The sequence below is a fragment of the Carica papaya genome, chromosome 5, assembly GCF_054855325.1.
Source record: "Carica papaya isolate Zhongbai chromosome 5, ASM5485532v1, whole genome shotgun sequence".
Classification (NCBI taxonomy): Eukaryota; Viridiplantae; Streptophyta; class Magnoliopsida; order Brassicales; family Caricaceae; genus Carica; species Carica papaya.
In genome coordinates this window covers 21,171,201-21,190,649 of record NC_142313.1, presented here as the reverse complement: position 1 = coordinate 21,190,649, position 19,449 = coordinate 21,171,201, and the positions used below count along the sequence as shown (strand labels likewise).

General features: G+C 45.6%; 22 pseudogenes; all 22 read left to right on the top strand.

Moving 5' to 3' along the window:
- Positions 1-4,641: 4,641 nt before the first annotated feature.
- On the top strand, positions 4,642-4,760 carry LOC148255785 (5S ribosomal RNA; annotated as a pseudogene).
- Positions 4,761-4,951: 191 nt separating this feature from the next.
- Positions 4,952-5,070, top strand: LOC148255784 (5S ribosomal RNA; annotated as a pseudogene).
- Positions 5,071-5,277: 207 nt separating this feature from the next.
- Positions 5,278-5,396, top strand: LOC148255783 (5S ribosomal RNA; annotated as a pseudogene).
- Positions 5,397-5,601: 205 nt separating this feature from the next.
- Positions 5,602-5,720, top strand: LOC148255782 (5S ribosomal RNA; annotated as a pseudogene).
- Positions 5,721-5,955: 235 nt separating this feature from the next.
- Positions 5,956-6,074, top strand: LOC148255781 (5S ribosomal RNA; annotated as a pseudogene).
- A 205-nt stretch (positions 6,075-6,279) lies between these two features.
- LOC148255780 (5S ribosomal RNA) lies at positions 6,280-6,398 on the top strand (annotated as a pseudogene).
- A 654-nt stretch (positions 6,399-7,052) lies between these two features.
- Positions 7,053-7,171, top strand: LOC148255779 (5S ribosomal RNA; annotated as a pseudogene).
- Positions 7,172-7,499: 328 nt separating this feature from the next.
- Positions 7,500-7,618, top strand: LOC148255778 (5S ribosomal RNA; annotated as a pseudogene).
- A 329-nt stretch (positions 7,619-7,947) lies between these two features.
- LOC148255777 (5S ribosomal RNA) lies at positions 7,948-8,066 on the top strand (annotated as a pseudogene).
- Positions 8,067-8,389: 323 nt separating this feature from the next.
- LOC148255776 (5S ribosomal RNA) lies at positions 8,390-8,508 on the top strand (annotated as a pseudogene).
- Positions 8,509-8,836: 328 nt separating this feature from the next.
- On the top strand, positions 8,837-8,955 carry LOC148255775 (5S ribosomal RNA; annotated as a pseudogene).
- A 321-nt stretch (positions 8,956-9,276) lies between these two features.
- LOC148255774 (5S ribosomal RNA) lies at positions 9,277-9,395 on the top strand (annotated as a pseudogene).
- A 1,256-nt stretch (positions 9,396-10,651) lies between these two features.
- On the top strand, positions 10,652-10,770 carry LOC148255773 (5S ribosomal RNA; annotated as a pseudogene).
- Positions 10,771-10,972: 202 nt separating this feature from the next.
- LOC148255772 (5S ribosomal RNA) lies at positions 10,973-11,091 on the top strand (annotated as a pseudogene).
- A 665-nt stretch (positions 11,092-11,756) lies between these two features.
- Positions 11,757-11,875, top strand: LOC148255771 (5S ribosomal RNA; annotated as a pseudogene).
- A 205-nt stretch (positions 11,876-12,080) lies between these two features.
- Positions 12,081-12,199, top strand: LOC148255770 (5S ribosomal RNA; annotated as a pseudogene).
- Positions 12,200-12,511: 312 nt separating this feature from the next.
- LOC148255769 (5S ribosomal RNA) lies at positions 12,512-12,630 on the top strand (annotated as a pseudogene).
- A 235-nt stretch (positions 12,631-12,865) lies between these two features.
- On the top strand, positions 12,866-12,984 carry LOC148255768 (5S ribosomal RNA; annotated as a pseudogene).
- A 468-nt stretch (positions 12,985-13,452) lies between these two features.
- Positions 13,453-13,571, top strand: LOC148255767 (5S ribosomal RNA; annotated as a pseudogene).
- Positions 13,572-14,751: 1,180 nt separating this feature from the next.
- LOC148255766 (5S ribosomal RNA) lies at positions 14,752-14,869 on the top strand (annotated as a pseudogene).
- A 2,169-nt stretch (positions 14,870-17,038) lies between these two features.
- Positions 17,039-17,156, top strand: LOC148255765 (5S ribosomal RNA; annotated as a pseudogene).
- A 347-nt stretch (positions 17,157-17,503) lies between these two features.
- On the top strand, positions 17,504-17,622 carry LOC148255764 (5S ribosomal RNA; annotated as a pseudogene).
- Positions 17,623-19,449: the final 1,827 nt, after the last annotated feature.

The following is a 19,449-nucleotide window of genomic DNA, read 5'->3' as shown; positions in this document are numbered from 1 at the left end:
CAGTACAATCCGTTGGCCCCACTATATCATCAAGTGCCACCACAGGTCCCCCCAGTCTACCCCCAGCCGGGCCCAGTCCCTCTTCTACGGGACCCAGCTCCTTCCTTAATCGACCCAGGCTACATAGAGAGGTACAGGAGACTGAACCCTTCCACTTTTGCAGGGGAATCCTCTTTCAAAGATGCCCATTGTTGGCGGAGACTGAGAGAGCTTTCAAGACCTTAGGAGTTGTTCCCGAGCAGAGAGCTGCCCTTGCTTCCTACATGCTGGTAGGGGAAGCAGGTCGTTGGTGGGAGCTCAAGCAGACCACCCTGCCTACACTAGCCACTTAGGAGCAGTTCTTGGCGGCCTTCCATGTGGAGTATCTCCCTGAGCACATCCGACACTTGAAGGAGATGGAGTTTGTTCAGCTGGTCCAGGAAAACATGACGGTATCAGAATATGCTAGTAAGTTTCTAGAGCTGGGCTGATACTCCCCGGAGACATTGATGGATGAGGGCAGGAAGACCAGGAGATTCCAGTGGGGCCTCCGCCCAGAGATCAAGCAACACTTATTAGTACTGGAGCTCAAGACATACTCAACCGTTCTAGCAAAGGCACATATCGTGAAGAGGAGTTTCAACACCCGTTCTCAGTCAGCAGGGAGTCACCGACCCTCAGCTCCACCCCACAGACCAGCACCTACTGCGCTGGTCCAACAAAATAAGAGGCCCAGACCAGTGATCCAGACCCCTCCTCAGGCTCTAGGGGCAGCACGTGGAAAGATCTGTCAGCACTGTGGCAGGGATCACGGGGACCGATCATGCTACCGCCTCAACAACACCTGATGCATATGTGGTAGTGCCCAGCACTATGCGAGAGAGTGCCCGAGGAACCAGAACCAAGGAATACCTCTTTTTCAGGGCAGGGTTTACAACCTCACCTAGCAGGATGTCGACGCCGACCCAGACATGGTACAGGGCAAGCCCAAGAAGGTAATTTATATCTAAGAGATTCCGGTAGTCCTAGACTTTCTAGATGTATTTTCGGACGAACTACCCAGACTGCCAGTGGACAGGAAAGTCGATTCACTATAGACCTACAGCAAGGCACCCAGCCCATTTCGGTTGCTCCTTACCGCATGAGCTGCATTAAGATGGAAGAGCTGAGGAAATAGATCACTGAATTGCAAAACAGTGGTTTTATTAGACATAGTGTGTCCCCTTGGGGTGCCGGAGTCACTTTTGCCAGGAAGAGAGATAGAACATTGAGACTGTGTATTGATTACAGAAGATTGAACAAGGTCATAGTCAAGAACAAATATCCCCTTCCCATGATTAATGACCTCTTCGATCAGCTGCAGAGAATAAGAGAAGCCCAGTCAGTCGACACCGCCCTAGTAGCACGCAAGATCAATACAGAACAGGGAGCGAGCTCGGAATTCTAAGTATCTGCCGATGGGTTTCTCCGGTTCCAAGACAGGGTGTGTGTCCCAGACGACAGTGAGTTAAAGAGAGACATCATGACAGAGTCCCACAGCTCGAAGTTTGCCATGCATCCTGAAAGTGCCAAAATGTACCGAAGTATGCGACCCCAGTTTTGGTGGAATAGGATGAAGAGAGACATAGCCGACTTTGTATCCAAATGTTTGGTATGTCAGCAGGTCAAGCCATAGCATCAGTGCCCAAGTGGGCTACTTCAGCCTTTACCGATCCCAGAGTGGAAGTGGGAATACATCACCATAGACTTCGTAACGGGATTACCCAAGGCACGTTCAGGATATGACGCCATCTGGGTAATTGTTGACCGGCTTACCAAGTCTTCCCACTTCTTGGCCATCAGGATGATCGACCCGTTGGACAAGTTGGCAATAATGTATATCCGGGAAGTAGTCAGATTGCATGGAGTTCCAGTTACAGCGGTATCCGACAGGGACCCTAAGTTCACTTCTCGGTTTTAGAGTAGCTTTCAGCAAGCCATGGGAACAAAGCTGTCTCTCAGTACTGCCTTCCATCTTCAGACTGATGGACAATCAAAAAGGACAATTCGTACACTTGAGGATATGCTCCGAGCTTGTGTCCTTGACTCTAGGGGCCATTGGGATGACCATCTACCCCTGATAGAGTTTGCCTACAACAACAGCTACTAAGTGAGCATCGGCATGGCTCCATATGAGGCGTTATATGGGCGCCCATACAGATCACCGATTTGTTGGAAAGAAGTGGGTGATAGAAGATTGTTCGGCTCGAGTTGGTAGAGGAGACGACGTCTAAAATAGTTAAAATCAGAAAGAACATTAAGACAGCTCAGAGTAGGCAAAAGAGTTATGCAGACACCCGGAGGAGAGATCTAGCGTTTGAGAAAGGCGATCGGGTGTTCCTTAAGGTCACTCCTTTCAAGGGAATTAGTAGGTTCGGCAGGAGGGAAAAACTAAACCCCCGATTTATTGGACCTTTTGAAATCTTAGACAGGATTGGTACTGCTGCCTACAGACTAGCACTGCCTCCAGAGCTCTCCAAGGTCCACAATGTGTTCCATGTATCTATGCTACGTAAGTACAACCCGGACCCCTCTCATGTCTTAGCTCATGAACAGCTCCCACTCCAAGGGGACTTATCTTATGAGGAAGTCCCAGTCGGTATCACGGACCGAAAGAGCAGAATACTCCGCAACCAGAAAATATCATTTGTAAAGGTAGTGTGGCAGAACCACTCGCCAAAGGAGGCTACCTGGGAACTAGAATTAGATTTTAGAGCCCAGTATCCCCATTTGTTCGGCTAATAGTAAGAGGCAAATTTGGGGGACCAAATTTCTTTAAGGGGGGGAGAGTTGTAACACCCAAAATTTGTATTTTTTATTATTTAATTTACTTTAATTTTTATTAGAATTTTTGTTTAATTTTATTCTATTTTAATATTTAATTTATAAAGTTTTAATTTAATTTAATTTAATTTAATAGAAATAAAAATAATAATAATAATAAATTAGGGTAAAATTATTTTTGGGATTTAATTGAAATTGATTTTGGGAAAAGGGGTGAAAATTTAGATTCTGGGGGTGTTTTTGAAAAGAAAATTGAAAACCAGGGGTCAAAATGTAATTTAGAAAAGTTGTGCCACGTCAGCAGCCTAGTCAGCAGCCCCAGCCAACCAGAACACGCCGCGTGGCAAGGACGCTGACGCGGGAGGCCACGCGGGACGGAGCCACGTGGGCGATCTGCGTGCACGCAATCGAACGATCCAGATCTCACGCGTGCAGACGGCCCAGATCTCACGCGCACGGAGTGGCCAGATCTCACGCGTGCGGGAGACCCAGATTGAATCACGCACAGACGACCCAGATTTATTCCCATTTTAATCGCGATCAGACGACCCAGATTAAATCTTGATGGACGGCTGAGATTAAAAGGGAAAGGTTATAAATAACCTCACCCACACCCAACCCCAAACCCTAGCTGCAAGTACCCTCGCCGGAGAAGAAGAACCAGTCACCGGAGGAGCCGGTCGCCGCCACCCGCCGCCGCACCAGAGGATTTTCCGACCGCCAAATGAGGTAATTTTTCTCCCCTTGGCTCATTTTTCGATGTTGAATCTGCCTATGGCCAAATCGGAGCTAAACCATCGGCCAATCGGTCGAAAAACACCGTCGAAGTCCAGCGGCGCTGTTGCGGCTTCCTTTAGTTTTTGCCTCTGATGAGGCTCTTCCCCGTTCCTGTTTGATGCAATTTTTACACCACTGTGATCATCGACCTTTTTTCTACAGGTTGACCGGAGTAAAACATCAAATCGCGACTCGTGCCGGAGAAGCCGCCGCACCCGAGAGCTCCGCCGCCAGTAAATCTCAGTTTTTCGTATTTTTTTGCCCACCGAGGGCCCTAGGATTATTTTATCGCAGGAACCAATGCAAGTTGGGCCGAAAACGGCCAACCTGAGGTGGATCGCCGCCATGGGCGGCAGTGCCGACGCCGGAGCACGGCGGAGCCGCAGTGCCAAAATTCCGATATTGGCCGAAAAGGCCCTGGGTCTGATTTGGGGTTTTTTTTTGGACACGTGCAGGTACTGGAAGCGTGTTTTAGTTTTCGAGAGAAAATTAAGGGAATCTAGGGACTGCACGTAGGTGTAGTGTAAAGTCGATTTCAGACCCCGAAACAAGTAAGGATCTCTCACCCTATTTCCTATCACGGTATTAAAGTTCAGTAAATGATAAAACGGTATTCGTGAAATTAATGGATATGCATAATTTCTTAAGGTTGCTAATGGAGCCCGAATCTGGTGTATTTGTCGGTCAGTTGTTGTTTGATCTATTTTACAGTTTTAAATGCAGTGTGGTACTTGATGTGGTTATTTTATGGTTTCGTATGCATGAATCCCGATTTCATTTATTATAATTTGAATTATGGTGAACCCGATGTTGTGTCGTCTTACTTGGTGTTCATTATTGGTTTACGTGTTTATGTTTGATTGGATAATTGAGACTAAGAAAAATAGAAAAAGGTATGTGGATTGATAAATGGACAATGTCGACAGCCTCACTAGATATCCGAGAAGATGGTGGATGGACCGGGTCCATAGGGAACCCAACCAAAAACGTGGTCTCTCATATCAGACTGGGAGGAGGGATGGAAGGAGAAGGTTTGTGCGTTTTTAAAGTGCGAAATGAAACAGGCGCGATCATACCAGCACTAATGCACCAAATCCCATAAGAACTCCGCAGTTATGATTGCTTGGGCGAGAGTAGTAGTAGGATGGGTGACCTCCTGGGAAGTACTTGTGTTGCACACATTTTTTTGGAGATGATTCTTTCGACGTTATGCACGAATTGAATTATGGTCTGCAGGTTTATTCACAAATGTGACTCATGGCGCCGTGACATTTTACTTGATATTAGAACGAGAACGAGAGCACAAGGAAACAAATGACGGGAGGGGGAAGAAAAGAAAAGGAGTGTATGTATTTGCAGCGTAAAATTAAACAGGTGCGATCATACTAGCACTAATGCACAGGATCTCATCAGAACTCCGCAGTTAAGTGTGCTATGGCGAGAGTAGTACTTGGATGGGTGACCTCCTGGGATGTCTTCGTGTTGCACCAATTTTTTTTTCATACGGGTGGTTCGACATTACGCGCGACTTGAACTTTGGTCTGCTGGTTTATACGCAAATGCGAGTCAAGAAGCAGGAGCATTTTAATCGATAATAGAACGAGAAGGAGAGGTGCAGTGTGAACGCACAAGGAAACAAATGATGGGAGAGGGGAGGGAAGGAGAATGAGTGTATGTATTTGCTTCACGAAATGAAACAGGTGCGATCATGCCAGCACAAATGCATCGGATCCCATCAGAACTCCGCAGTTAAGTGTGCTTTACCGAAAGTAGTACAAGGATGGGTTACCTCTTGGGAAGTTCTCTTATTGCACCCATTTTTTTTCAGATTGGTCGTTCGACGTTTTGCGCGACTAGAACTATGGTCCGCTGGTTTATACGCAAATGTGAGTCAAGACACAGGGGCATTTTAATTGATATTAGAACGAGAAGGAGAGGTGAAGTGTGAACGCACAAAGAAACAAATGACAGGAGGGGGAAGAAATGAGAAGGAGTGTATATATTTGCAGCGCGAAATGAAACAGGTGCGATCATACCAGCACTAATGCACCGAATCCAATCAGAACTCCGTAGTTAATTGTGCTTGGGTGAGAGTAGTACTAGGATGGGTGACCTCATGCGAAGTCCTTATATTTCACCCATTTTCTTGGGAAGTCCTCGTGCTGCACCCATTTTTTTCAGATGGATCGTTCGACGTTACGCGCGACGAGAACTATGGTCCGCTGATTTATTCGCAAATGTGAGTCACGACGTTAAGACATTTTACTGTATATTAGAATGAGAAGGAGAGGTGCAGTGTGCACACACAAGAAAATAAATGATGGGAGGGGGGATGGAAGGAGAAAGTTTGTGTGTTTTTGAAATGCGAAATGAAACAGGTGCGATCATACCAGCACTAATGTACTGGATTCCATCATAACTACGCAGTTATGTTTGCTTGGGCGAGAGTAGTAGTAGGATGGGTGACCTCCTGGGAAGTACTCGTGTTGCACCCATGTTTTTCTAGATGATTCTTTCGACATTACGCGCGACCTGAATTATGATCCGCAAGTTTATTCGCAAATGTGAGTCACGGCGCCATGGCATTTTAATTGATATTAGAGCGAGAACGAGAGGTGCAGTGCGCACGCACAAGGAAACAAATGACAAGAGGGGGAAGAAAGAAGAATGAGTGTATGTATTTGCAGCGCGAAATTAAACAGGTGCGATCATACCAGCACTAATGCACCAGATCCGATTAGAACTCCGCAATTAAGTGTACTTGGGCGAGAGTAGTACTCGGATGGGTGACCTCCTGGGAAGTCCTCGTGTTGCACCCATTTTTTTTCAGACGGATCGTTCGATGTGGCGCGCGACTGGAACTATGGTCCGCTGGTTTATTCGCAAATGTGAGTCATGACACCGGGGCATTTTACTTGATATTAGAATGAAAAGAAGAGGTGCAGTGTACACGCACAAGGAAACAAATGACGGGAGGGGGGAGGGAAGGAGAAGGAGTGTATGTATTTGCAGCGCAGAATAAAACAAGTGCGATCATACCAGCACTAATGCACAAAATCCCATCAAAAGTCCGCATTTAAGTGTGTTTGGGCGAGAGTACTACTAGAATGGGTGATCTCCTGGGAAGTCCTCGTGTTGCACCTATTTTTTTACAGATGGGTCGTTCGACGTTACGCATGGCTGGAAATATGGTCCACAGTTAAGTGTGTTTGGGCAGAGTAGTACTACAATGGGTGACCTCCCAGGAAGTTCTCGTGTTGCACTTATTTTTTTACAGATGGGTCGTTCGACGTTACGCACGACTCGAATTATGGTTCGCTGGTTTATTCGCAAATGTGAGTCATGGCACTGGGGCATTTTACTTGATATTAGAACGAGAAAGAGAGGTGCAGTGTTGCACGCACAAGGGAACAAATGACGGGAGGCGGGAGGGAAGGAGAAGGAGTTTATGTATTTGCAGCACAGAATAAAACAAGTGCGATCATACCAGCACTAATGCTCCGGATCCAATCAGAAGTCCGCAATTAAGTGTGTTTGGGCAAGAGTAGTACTAGAATGGGTGACCTCGTGGAAAGTCCTCGTGTTGCACCTATTTTTTTGCAGATGGGTCATTCGACGTTACGCACTACTGGAACTATGGTCCGTAGTTAAGTGTGCTTAGGCAGAGTAGTTCTACGATGGGTGACCTCTTAGTAAGTTCTCGTGTTGCACTTATCTTTTTACAGATGGGTCGTTCGACGTTAAGTGCGATTGGAACTATGGTCTGCTGGTTTATTCGCAAATGTGAGTCACAGCATCGGAGTATTTTACTTGATATTAGAACGAGAAGGAAAGGTGCAGTGTGCACGCACAAGGAAACAAATGACAGGAGGGGGAAAGGAAGGAGAAGGAGTGTATGTATTTGCAGCGCATAATAAAACAAGTGCGATCATACCAGCACTAATGCACTGGATCCCATCAGAAGTCCGCAGTTAAGTGTGCATGGGCAAGAGTAGTACTAGAATGGGTGACCTCTTGGGAAGTCCTTGTGTTACACCAATTTTTTTGCAAATGGGTCGTTTGATATTACGCACGCCTGGAACTATGGTCCGCAGTTAAGTGTGCTTGGGCAAAGTAGTACTACGATGGGTGACCTCGTGGAAAGTTCTCGTGTTGCACTTTTTTTTTAACAGATGGGTCGTTCGACGTTACGCGCGACTGGAGCTATGGTCCGCTGGTTTATTCACAAATGTGAGTCACGACGCTGGGGTATTTTATTTGATATTAGATCGAGAATGAGAGGTGCAGTGTGCACGCACAAGAAAAAAAAATGACGAGAGGGGGGAGGAAAGGAGAAGAAGTGTATGTATTTGCAGCGCGGAATAAAACAAGTGCGATCATACCAGCACTAATACACCGGATCCCATCAGAAGTCTGCAGTTAAGTGTGCTTGGTCGAGAGTAGTGCTAGATTGGGTGACCTCCTGGGAAGTCCTCATGTTGCACCAATTTTTTACAGATTGGTCGTTCGACGTTACGCACGACTGGAACTATTGTCTGCAGTTAAGTATGCTTGGGTAGAGTAGTGCTACGATGGGTGACCTCCTGGAAAGTTCTCGTGTTGCACTTATTTTTTTACAGATGGGTCGTTCGACGTGCGACTGGAACTATGGTCTCTTGGTTTATTCGCAAATGTGAGTCACAGCGCCGGGGTATTTTATTTGATATTAGAACTAGAAGGAGAGGTGCAGTGTGCACGCACAAGGAAACAAATGACGGGAGGGGGGGTGGGAAGGAGAATGAGAGTATGTATTTGCAACACGGAATAAAACGAGTGTGATAATACCAGCACTAATGCACTGGATCTCATCAGAAGTCCGCAGTTAAGTGTGCTTGGGCGAGAGTAGTACTAGAATAGGTGACCTCCTGGGAAATCCTCATGTTGCACCTATTTATTTGCAGATGGGTCGTTCGACATTTTGCACGACTGGAACTATGGTCCGCAGTTTAGTGTGTTTTGGCAAAGTAGTACTACGATGGGTGACCTCTTGGGAAGTTCTCGTGTTGCACTTATTTTTTAACAGATGGGTCGTTCAACGTTACGCGCGACTGAAACTATGGTTCACTGGTTTATTCGCAAATATGAGTCACGACGCCGGGGTATTTTACTTGATATTAGAATGAGAAGGAGAGGTGCAGTGTGCACGCACAAGGAAACAAATGACGGCAGGGTGGAGGGAAGGAGAAGGAGTGTATATATTTGCAGCGCGGAATGAAACAAGTGCGAACATACCAACACTAATGCACCGGATCCCATCAGAAGTCCGCAGTTAAGTGTGCTTGGGCAAGAGTAGTACTAGAATGGGTGACCTCCTGGGAAGTCCTCGTGTTGCACCTATTTTTTTATAGACGGGTCGTTCGACATTTCGCACGACTGGAACTATGGTCTGCAACTAAGTGTGCTTAGGAAAAGTAGCACTACGATGGGTGACCTCGTGGGAAGTTCTCGTGTTGCACTTATTTTTTAACAGATGGGTCGTTCGACGTTACGCACGACTTGAGCTATGGTCCGCTGGTTTATTCACAAATGTGAGTCACGATGCTGGGGTATTTTATTTTATATTAGAACGATAAAGAGAGGTGCAGTGTGTACGGACAAGCAAACAAATGGCGAGAGGGAAGGAGAAGGAGTGTATGTATTTGAAGCGCAAAATAAAACAAGTGCGATCATACCAGCACTAATGCACCGGATTCCATCAGAAGTTCGCAGTTAAGTGTGCTTGGGCGAGAGTAGTACTAGAATGGGTGACCTCATGGGAAGTCCTCATGTTTCACCTATTATTTTGCAGATGAGTCGTTCGACATTACGCATCACTGGAACTATGGTCTGCAGTTAAGTGTGCTTGGGCGAGAGTATTACTAGGATGGGTGATCTCCTAGGAAGTTCTCATGTTGCACCCTTGTTTTTTTAGACGGGGCGTTAAATGTTATGCGATACTAGAGCAACAGTCACCGATTAATTCCAAACGTGAGCCACGACGCTGGAGCAATTTGCTTAATATTATTTGTGCATTCAATTATAGCCCACCACGTGATAAGATTATTAGTACGAGCATCATACATAGTAGAACAACAAAAAAGGAGGTACGACAGGTGTTTCATTCATATAGACATGAGTCGAGGCACCGGGGTATTTCGCTCGATATTAGAACTAGAAACAGAGGTGAGTTGCGCGCATAGCGAAACAAATGACATGAAGGGAGAGGGAAGGAGAAGTGGTATATGTCTTTGCGGTGCAAATTAGAAGGGGTGCGATCATACCAACACTAGTTCACCGGATCCTATAAGAACTCCACAGTCAAGCATGCTTGAGCAAGAGTAGTAGTAGGATGGGTGACCTCTTGGGAAGTATTCATATTGCACCCTTCTTTTTGTAGACGGGGTATTAAATGTCATGCGGGACCAGACCGACGGTCCAGTGGTTCATTCATAAACGTGAGTTACAGCGCCGGGACATTTTGCTTAATATTATTCGTGCATTCAATTAAAGCCCATCACGTGTTGAAAGTGTCATTGCGAGTATCTTACATAGTAGAACAATGAAAAAAGAGGTGCGGGGGGTGTTTCATATAAACATGAGTCGAGGCGTCGGGGCATTTCGCTCGATATTAGAACTAGAAGCAGAGGTGAGTTGCGCCCACAGCGAAATAAATGATGGGAAGGGAGAGGGAAGGGGAAGGGGTATATGTATTTCCAGCGCAAACCAAAACGATTGCGATCATACCAGCACTAGTTCACTGGATCCCATCAGAACTCTGCAGTCAAGCGTTCTTGGCGAGAGTAGTACTCGGATGCGTGACCTTCTGGGAAGTGGTCGTGTTGCACAAATTTTTTTTCAGACAGGTCATTCGACGTTACCCGCGACTGGAACTATGGTCCGCTGGTTTATACGCAAATGTGAGTCAAGAAGCAGGGGCATTTTAATCGATATTAGAACGAGAATGAGAGGTGCAGTGTGAACACAAAAGGAAACAAATGATGGGAGGGAGGAGGGAAGGAGAAGGAGTGTATGTATTTACAGCACGAAATGAAACATGTGCGATCATACAAGCACAAATGCACTGGATCCAATCAGAACTCCGCAGTTAAGTGTGCTTTGGTGAAAGTAGTATAAAGATGGGTTATCTCTTGGGAAGTTCTCATGTTGCACCCATTTTTTTTCAGATAGGTCGTTCGATGTTACGCGCGACTGGAACTATGGTCCACTGGTTTATACACAATTGTGAGTCAAGACGCAGGGGCATTTTAATTTATATTAGAACGAGAAGGAGAGGTGAAGTGTGAACGCACAAGGAAACAAATGGCGGGAGGGGGAAGAATGGAGGAGTGTATATATTTGCAGCGCAAAATGATACAGGTGCGATCATACCAGCACTAATGCACTGGATCCCATCAAAACTCCGCAGATAAGTGTGCTTGGGCGAGAGTAGTACACGGATGGGTGACCTCCTGGGAAGTCCTCCTGTTGCACCCATTTTTTTTCAGATGGGTCGTTCGACGTTACGCGCAAATGGAATTATGAACCGCTGGTTCATTCGCAATGGTAAGTCATGGTGCCGGGGCATTTTACTTGATATTAGAATGAGAATGAGAGATGCAGAGTGCACGCACAAGGAAACAAATGACCGGAGGGGGGATGGAAGGAGAAAGAGTGTATGTATTTGTAGCGCAGAATGAAACATGAGCGACCATACCAGCACTAATGCAACGAATTCTATCAGAACTCCGCAGTTAAGGGTGCTTGGGCGAGAGTAGTACTAGGATGGGTGACCTTCTGCGAAGTCCTTATATTTCACCCATTTTCTTGGCAAATCCTCGTGTTGCACCCATTTTTTCAGATGGATCGTTCGATGTTACGCACGATGGAAACTATGGTCTGCTAGTTTATTCGCAAATGTGAGTCACGACATTGGGACATTTTACTTGATATTAGAACGAAAAGCAGAGTTGTAGCGTGCACGCGCAAGAAAACAAATGACGAGAGCAGGGATGGAAGGAGAAGGTTTGTATGTTTTTGGAGCGCGAAATGAAACAGGTGCGATCATACCAGCACTAATGCACCAGATCCCATCAGAACTCCACAGTTATGTTTGCTTTGGTGAGAGTAGTAGTGTATGTATTTGCATCGTGAAATTAAACAAGTACGATCATACCAGCACTAATGCACCGGATCCCATCATAACTCTGCAGTTAAGTGTGCTTGGGTGAGAGTAGTACTCGGATGGGTGACCTCTTCGGAAGTCCTTGTGTTGCACAAATTTTTTTCAGACAGGTCGTTCGATGTTACGCACGACTGAAACTATGGTCCGCTGGTTTATACGCAAATGTGAGTCAAGAAGCAAAGGCATTTTAATCGATATTAGAACGAGAAGGAGAGGTGTAGTGTGAACGCACAAGGAAACAAATGATGGGAGGGGGGAGGGAAGGAGAAGGAATGTATGTATTTGCAGCACGAAATGAAACAGGTGCGATCATACAAGCACAAATGCACTGGATCCAATCAGAACTCCGCAGTTAAGTGTGCTTTGGCGAAAGTAGTACAATGATGGGTTATCTCTTGGGAAGTTCTAGTATTGCACCCATATTTTTTCAGATGGGTCGTTCGACGTTACGCACGACTGGAACTATGGTCCGTTGGTTTATTCGCAAATGTGAGTCACGACATTGGGACATTTTACTTGATATTAGAACGAGAAGCAGAGGTGCAGTTTGCACGCACAAGAAAACAAATGACGGGAGCAGGGATGGAAGGAGAAGGTTTGTATGTTTTTGAAGCGCGAAATGAAACAGGTGCGATCATACCAACACTAATGCACCGGATCCCATCAGAACTCCGCAATTATGTTTGCTTGAGCGAGAGTAATAGTGTATGTATTTGCATCGAGAAATGAAACAGGTTCGATCATACCAGCATTTATACACCGGATCCCATCAGAACTCCGCAGTTAAGTGTGCTTGGTCGAGAGTAGTACTAGGATGGGTGACCTCCTACGAAGTCCTTATATTTCACCCATTTTCTTGGGAAGTCCTCGTGTTGCACCCATTTTTTTCAGATGGATCGTTCGACGTTACGCGCGACGGGAACTATGGTCCGCTGGTTTATTCGCAAATGTGAGTCACGACGTTGTGACATTTTTCTTGATAATAGAATGAGAAGCAGAGGTGCAGTGTGCACGCACAAGAAAACAAATGAGGGGAGATGGGAAGGAAGGAGAAGATTTATATGTTTTTGAAGCGCAGAATGAAATAGGTGCGATCATACCAGTACTAATGCACCGGATCCCATCAGAACTCCTCAGTTATGTTTGCTTGGGCGAGAGTAGTAGTAGGATGGTTGACCTCCTGGGAAGTACTCGTGTTGCACCCATTTTTTTGCAAATGATTCTTTCGACGTTACGCGCGACTTGAATTATGGTCCGCTGGTTTATTCGCAAATGTGAGTCACGGCGCCGTGGCATTTTACTTGATATTAGAACGAGAACGAGAGGTGCAGTGCACACGCACAAGGAAACAAATGACGGGAGGGGGAAGAAAGGAGATGGAGTGTATGTATTTGTCGCGCGAAATTAAACATGTGCTATCATACCAGCACTAATGCACCGGATCCCATCAGAACTGCGCAGTTAAGTGTGCTTGTGTGAGAGTAATACTCGGATGGGTGACCTCCCAGGAATTCCTCGTGTTGCACCAATTTTTTTTCAGATGGGTCGTTCGACGTTACGCGTGATTGGAACTATGGTCCGCTGGTTTGTACGCAAATGTGAGTCTTTTGTGAATAAACCAGTAGACCATAGTTCCAAATATGAGTGTATGTATTTGCAGTGCGGAATGAAACTGGTGCAATCATATCAGCATTAATGCACCGGATCCTATCAGAACTCTGCAGTTAAGTGTTCTTGGGTGAGACTAGTACTAGGATGGGTGACCTCCTGGGAAGTACTCGTGTTGCACCCGTCTATTTTTTAATATTATTCTTGCATCCATTTATAGTCCACCACGTGATAAGAGTGTCATTATGAGCATCATAAATAATAGAATAAGCAAAACAGAGGTGCGGCGGGCGGTCCGTTCATCTGGGCGTGAATCGAGGCAACGAGGCATTTTGCTTGATATTACAACTAGAAGTAGAGGTGCAGTGTCCACACAGAGCGAAACAAATGATGGGTGGGGGGAGGGAGAGAGAATGGGTATATGTATTTGAAGTGAGCAATAGGACGGGTGGGATCATACTAGCACTAATGCATCGTATCCCATCATAATCTGCAGTTAAGTGTGTTTGGGCGAGAGTAGTACTAGGATGAGTGACCGCCTAGGAAGTGCTTGTGTTGCACTCGTCTTTTTGCAGACAGGGCATCAAACGTTACACGCGATTGGAGCCATAGCCTGGTGGTTCATTTGTCGGCGTGAATTGTCGTGCTGGGGCATTTTTCTTACTTTCTTTTGTGCACTCATTGATAGTCCACCACGTGATAACAAAGTCATTACAAGCATCTTACACAGTAGAACAACGAAAAAAAAAGGTGTGGCAGGTGGTCCTTTAATTTGGGCATAATTTGAGGTGCTGGGGCATTTTACTTGATATTAGAACTAGAAACAGAGATGCAGTATGCGCGCACAATGAAAAAAATGACAGGAGAGGGGAGGAAAGGAGAAGGGGTATATGTATTTGCAATGCGGAATGGAAGGGGTGCGATCATACCAGCACTAATGCACTGGATCCCATCAAACTATGCAGTTAAGCATGCTTGGGCGAGAGTAGTACTTGGATCGGTAACCTCATGAGAAGTCCTCATGTTGCACTATCTTTTTGCAAACGGGCGTAAAATGATACATGTGATTAGAGCCACAATCCGCTGGCGTGAGTCGCGTCGCCAGAAAATTTTGCTTACTATTTTTTCGTGCATTCATTTATAGTCTACCACGTGATAAGAGTGTCATTACGATCATCTTACATAGTAGAATAAAGAAAAATGAGGTACGACGGGCGGTCCTTTCTTCTGGGTCGAGGTGTTGGGGCATTTTGCTTGATATTAGAACTATAAACAGAGGTGCGGTGTTCGCGCACAGCGAAAAAAATGACAGGTGGGGGGTGGGAAGGAGAAGGGGTATATGTATTTGTAGCGCGGAATGGAAGGGGTGCAATCATACTAGCATTAATACACCGGATCCCATCGAACTCCATAGTTAAGCGTGCTTGGGCAAGAGTAGTACTACGATGGGTGACCTCCTAGGAAGTTCTCTTGTTGCACCCGTCTTTTTGCAGATGGGGGGTCAAACGTTACACGCGATCGAAGCCACAGTCCGTCGGCATGAGTTGCGACATTGAAACATTTTGCTTAATATTTTATGTGCACTTATTTGTAGTCCACCACGTGATAAGAGTCTCATTACGAGAGTCTTACATAGTAGAACAACAAAAAAAGAGGCGCAGCAGGCCTCCGTTCTTCTGGGCGTGAGTCGAAGGAACATGACATTTCGCTCTATATTAGAACTAGAAGCAGAGATGTGGTATGCCCGCACAGCGAAATAAATGATGGGAGGGGGGAGGGAAGGAGAAGGGCTATATGTATTTGCAGTGGGGAATGAGACAGTTGCGATCATACAAACACTAATGCACAAGATCCCATCAGAACTCTGTAGTCAAGCGTACTTGGGCGAGATTAGTTCTAGGATGGGTGACCTCCTGAAAAGTCCTCGTGTTGAACCCGTCTTTTTGTAGACGGGGTGTTAAACGTTAAGTGTTATCGGAGCCAGAATCTGTCGGTGTGAGTCACGGGGCCTGAAAATTTTGCTTAATATTTTTCGTGCATTCATTTATAGTTCACCACGTGATAAGAGTGTCATTACGAGTATCTTACATAGTATAACAATGAAAAATAAGGTACGGTAGGCGATTCATTCATCTGGACATGAGTCGAGGTGCCGGGATATTTCACTTGATATTAGAACTAGAAACAAAGGTGTGGCGTGTTCGAACAACGAAACAAATGACGAAAGGGGGAAGGAAAGGAGAAGGGGTATATGTATTTGCAGCGTTGAATTGAAGGGGTGCGATCATACCTGTACTAATGCACTGGATCCCATCGAATTTCGTAGTTAAGTGTGTTTGGGCAGAAGTAGTACTAGGATGGGTGACCTCCAAGAAAGTTCTCTTCTTCTACTCGTTTTTTTTCTGACGGGACGTTAAACATTATGCATGATCAAACCCATTATCCCTCGGAGCGAGTCGCAAAGCTAAGACATTTTTCTTAATATTTTTCATGCATTCATTTATAGTTCACCACGTAATAAGAGTGTCATTAGTGTCATTACGAGCATCTTACATAGTAGAATAACAAAAACTGAGGTACAGGGGGTAGTCCGTTCATCTGGGCATGAGTCGAGGCGCCGGAGCATTTTGCTCTATATTAGAACTATAGGCAGAGGTGCGGTGTTCGTGCATAGCGAAACAAATAACAAGGGGGGAGGGAGGGAAAAGGGGTATATGTATTTGTAGCGCAAAATAGAAGAGGTGTGATCATACTATAACTAATGCACCGGATCCCATCGAACTCTGTTATTGAGTGTGCTTTAGCGAGAGTTGTACTAGGATGGGTGATCTTTTGGGAAATCCTCGTGTTGCGCTCGTCTTTTTATAGATGGGGTGTTAAACGTTATGCGCAATAGGAGCCATAGTCTGCCGGCATGAGTCGTGGCGCCAGAATATTTTGCTTAATATTTTTCGTGCATTCATTTATAGTCAACCACATGATAAGAGTGTCATTACGAGCATCTTACATAGTAGAACAATGAATAACGAGGTACGACAGGCAATCCGTTTATCTAGGCATGAGTCGAGGTGCCTGGACATTTCACTTGATATTAGAACTAGAAACAGAGGTGTAGTGTGCATGCACAGCGAAACGAACGACAGGAGGGGGGAGGGAAGGAGAAGGGATATATGTATTTGCAGCACGAAATAGAAGGGGTGCGATCATACCAACACTAATACATCGGATCCTGTCGAACTCTGCAGTTAAGTGTGCTCTGGTGAAAGCAGTATTAGGATGGGTGACTTCTTGCAAAGTCCTCGTGTTCCACCCGTCCTTTTATGGACGGAGTGTTAAATATTACGCATGACCAGAGCGACATTCCGCCAGTGTGAGTCGCGGCATTGGGACATTTTGCTTAATATTTTTCATGCATTTATTTATAGTCCATCATGAGATAAGAATGTCATTACGATTATCTTACATAGTAGAACAATGAAAATAGAGTTGTGGCGGGCGGTCTGTTCATCTGAACAAGAGTCGAGATGCTTTGGCAGTTTGCTTGATATTAGAACTAGAAATAGAGGTGTGGTGTGCGCGCACAACAAAATAAATGATAAGAGGGGAGAGGGAAGGAGAAGTGGTATATGTATTTGCAGCGCGGAATGGAAGGGGTGCGATCATACCAGCAGTAATGCATCGGATCCCATCGAACTTCGTAGTTAATTGTGCTTGGGCGAGAGTAGTACTAGGATGGGTGATCTCCTAGGAAGTTCTCATGTTGCACCCTTCTTTTTGCAGATGGGGCGTTAAATGTTACACGGGACTAGAGTGACAGTCGCCGCTTAATTCGCAAACATGAGTCACGTCGCTGGAGCATTTTGCTTAATATTATTCGTGCATTCAATTATAGCCCACCACATGATAAGATTATTATTACAAGCATCATACATAGTAGAACAACAAAAAAAGAGGTGCGGCAGGTGTTTCATTCATATAGACATGAGTCGAGGCACCGGGGCATTTTGCTGGATATTAGAACTAGAAACAGAGGTGAGTTGCGCGCACAGCGAAACAAATGATGGGAAGGGAGAGGGAAGGGGAAGGGATATATGTCTTTGCGGCACAAATTATAAGGGGTGCGATCATACCAGCACTAGTTCACCGGATCCTATCAGAACTCTACAGTCAAGCGTGCTTGAGCAAGAGTAGTAGTAAGATGGGTGACCTTTTGGGAAGTATTCGTATCGCACCCTTCTTTTTGCAGACGGGGTATCAAATGTTATGCGGGACCAGAGCGACGGTCCGGTGGTTCATTCACAAATGTGAGTCACAGCGCCGGGACATTTTGCTTAATATTTTTCGTGCATTCAATTAAAGTCCATCACGTGTTGAGAGTGTCATTGCGAGCATCTTACATAGTAGAACAATGAAAAAGGAGGTGCGGTGGGTGTTTCATATAGACATGAGTTGAGGCGTCGGGGCATTTCGCTCGATATTAGAACTAGAAGCAGAGGTGAGTTGCGCCCACAGTGAAATAAATGATGGGAATGGAGAGGGAAGGGGAAGGGGTATATGTATTTGCGGCGTAAACCAAAACGATTCCGATCATACCATCACTAGTTCACTGGATCCCATCAGAACTCTGCAATTAAGCGTTCTTGGGCGAGAGTAGTACTAGGATGCGTGACCTTCTGAGAAGTGCTCGTGTTGCACCCTTCTTTCCACAGATGGGGCGTTAAATGTTACGCGGGACCAGAGCGACGGTCCGTCGGGGCATTTTGCTTAATATTTTTTGCACATTCAATTAAAATTAATCACGTGATAAGAGTGTCATTGTGAGCACCTTACATAATATAACAACAAAAAATGAGGTGCGGTGGGCGATCTGTTCATATGGGTATGAGTCGAGGTGCCGGAGCATTTCGTTTAATATTAGAACTAGAAGAAGAGGTGAGGTACGAGCACAGCGAATCAAATGACGGGAGGGTAGAGGGACGGAGAAGGGGCATATGTATTTGCGGCGCAAATAAGAAAGGGTGCGATCATACCAGCACTAGTTTACCGGATCCCATTAGAACTCTGCAGTTATGTGTGCTTGGGCGAGAGTAATACTAGGATGGGTTACCTCCTGGGAAGCACTCGGCTCTCGTGTTGCATCCTTCTTTTTTCATACTGGGCGTTAAACGTTACGCGGGATCGGAGCGACGGTCCACTGGTTCATTCCCAAACGTGAGTCACGGCACGAGGGCATTTTTTTTAATATTTTTTGCGCATTCAATTAAAGCCCATCAAGTGATAAGAGTGTCTGCGAGCATATTACATAGTAGAACAACAAAAAATGAGGTACAGTGCTATCCATTCATATGGGCATGAGTGGAGGCGCCGGAGTATTTTGCTTGATATTAGAATTAGATGTAGAGGTAAGGTGCGCGCACAGCGAAACTAACAATGGGAGGGGACAGGGAAGGAGAAGGGGTATATGTACTTTTGGCGCAAACTAGAACGGGTGCCATCAGACCAGTACTAGTTCACCGGATTGCATCTGAACTCCGTAGTTAAGCGTGCTTGGGCGAAACTAGTACTAGAATAGGTGATCTCCTAGGAAGTTCTTGTGTTGCACCCTTCTTTTTGCAGACGGAGCGTTAAACATTCAACTGGACGAGAGCGATGGTCCGCCGGTTCATTTGCAAATGTGAGTCACGGCACCTGAGCATTTTTCTTAATATTTTTCCAGCATTCAATTAAAGCCCATCACGTTATGAAAGTGTCATTGTGAGCATCTTAAATAGTAGAACAATAAAAAATGAGAGGCGGCGGGCGATCTGTTCATATGGGCATGAGTCGAGATGGGCCATTCGACGTTACGAGCGACTGGAACTATGATTCACTGGTTTATTCACAAATATGAGTCATGGCGTTGAGGCATTTTACTTGATATTAGAATGAAAAAGAGAGGTGCAGTGTGCACGCACAAGGAAATAAATGACGGGACGGGAGAGGGAAGGAGAAGGAGTGTATGTATTTGCAGCGCGGAATGAAAAAGGTATGATCATACCAGCACTAATGCACCGGATCCCATC